This window comes from Tachysurus fulvidraco, chromosome 16, assembly GCF_022655615.1.
Source record: "Tachysurus fulvidraco isolate hzauxx_2018 chromosome 16, HZAU_PFXX_2.0, whole genome shotgun sequence".
NCBI lineage: Eukaryota > Metazoa > Chordata > Actinopteri > Siluriformes > Bagridae > Tachysurus > Tachysurus fulvidraco.
Window position 1 is genome coordinate 20,692,051 of NC_062533.1, and position 2,191 is coordinate 20,694,241.

Sequence of the window (2,191 nt, forward strand, 5' to 3'; positions counted from 1 at the left end):
AGCTTGATTAGACCTGGAGATTTTACATTTGTAGACAATAAAAGCTTGTTTCCTGATTGGGACCTGAAGAGGAAGCAGATCCTTAACCACTGAAGTGAGCAAAAGTTAAAACTAAACAAATAAATGAATAAATAAATGAATGAAAAAAGCTTTGGACTGGAGGTCAGATCACAGCTGAGTCTGATTAAAACATTCTGCGTGAACCTTCAGGACTTTTCTGATATTTAACATTTCCATGAGTGGAGCTGACTGCACAGTTCACTCTGACCCCACAGTGAAGCTCTCCTGAAGCCAAGCCCGGGCTTTTCTGCTGTTTTTGGACGAGGGACAGAGACGGAGCAGTTGGGGACGCTGCAGCGAGCCCAGTGTTTATTAAAAAAGGCTGCAGCCCTGATTTCAGGAAAGTGCTCACACGTCTAGGTCAGATCCTGCACCGGTTCTGCTGTGTGGCGCGTTAAAGAACCTGGCGCTCCATGTGGAGAAGAAACAGCTTGCATTTCGATGAGGGACTGGAGGTGTTAAGCCCCGCTGGAGGACAAGGGCTTTGGGCTTCAATCCTCCACATGAAGTGTTGAGCTCCTGAGGAACGCACTCAGTCTCGGAGTTTCTACACAATGCAGCTTTAGAACCTCAGGAGAAGTTTTTATTATTTTGGAACAAATAATGAAAATGACCAAATTACATAATAAGAACATTAACTGGTGGCTGACGTCAGAACTGTAGAGCAGAAGTGTTCTGAGTCCATTTAAATTTATTTTATAACAAGCAATTAAAAAAACATATTAACAAGGAGGCGGAGCTAATACTGATCCTGGTCAGATTTCAATATCCATTCAACTCATCTATACTCTTCCTTCGGGTTGGACCAATCAGTGAGGAGATGGACATAATCGCATAAATATAATTGATGAAGTGGGCGTGGCTTATAATGTAATTTCTCCTTTTTGCTCAACAACATTTGAACACATGATCTATCCCGGTGTTGTCTTGCTGCCTGGGGGCGTGGCCAAGATGACCGCCTCATGGACAGGACTGGAGTTAAACATCTCATCCAAAAAATATGTATCCAAAATGTTTATGAAGTGTCTCATATTGATGAGATGAACATTTCTCCATGTCTCCTGTCAGGTGATTTTTTTTCCAAAGGAAATAAGAAAAGAGTAAAAGAGTGAGTCATGAACAGATGTGTTTTTCTCTTCTTCAGTCCTCCTGCTCATTACTTCATGGAGGTTATAACAGGAGACAAAGGGATTGTCTGTGAGGAACTTTCGGCCGTGTTTTAGTCTCAGTCCTTCTTTAATGATCTCCTAATAAGTCTCTGATTGGTCCAAACGTCAGATTACTGGACACGAAGGCGGCCATGCTGATTTTGCCAATAAGCTGATTGGAGGTTTTAGGTTAGACCACTCCCGCTAGTGCTGATGGATTTTTGGCCAGAGTGGACGTCCTGGTCGAATTACGCCTTCACCTTCTGACAACGTAAATGAGACGAGCGTGGATTTATTGTTCGCTCCGGTCGCGGCCCGAACGCATCCGGACTGGAGATGGAAATGATTTATAACAGCTGTCAGCCGCACAGTGAGCGCACGCTGCCAACAGCCGAGTCATTTTTCACCCTCTCTGTGCTGCTTCCCTCCTCTGTTTGCTCAGGACGCTTGTAGTTTGTGCTGTGTGAATAAAACTCTTCGAACCCAACACTGGAGTACAACCTAGTGATCAAACACCGAGCCCCTGCTCGCCGAGACGCTGCGGTTGGGTCCGAATGCCACGCTCTGTCCTTCTGTCCTTAGGCCGTTTGTTTGTGTTGTGGTCAGCCTGCACTTCCTGATGAACAAATGAAAGAAAGACACACAACGATAATAACTAGAGACACAATTCTGCTTGTACACATGAGCGTCAGGAACTCATGTATTTTTACAGCGGCGTGGCTTCTTTTAGGAGGTTGTGTGTTTGTGATTGTTGGCTGGAGTTCGATGCTACGTGGTTCTCCATCTTGGCGTCATGCTTAGCGACCGCACAATAAGCAAAAAAAAAATCCTGCCTTGTTTTTGTAGGTGGACTTTATTTTCCACAAAGTCTGGCTTGAAACTTGGGACAATCCTTTCCACTTTGATCTCCAACTGAACTTAACACTGTACTGTGCTCCTAACATAACAATGGGTGGAGCTAATTTTACCAGCCAATCAAACAA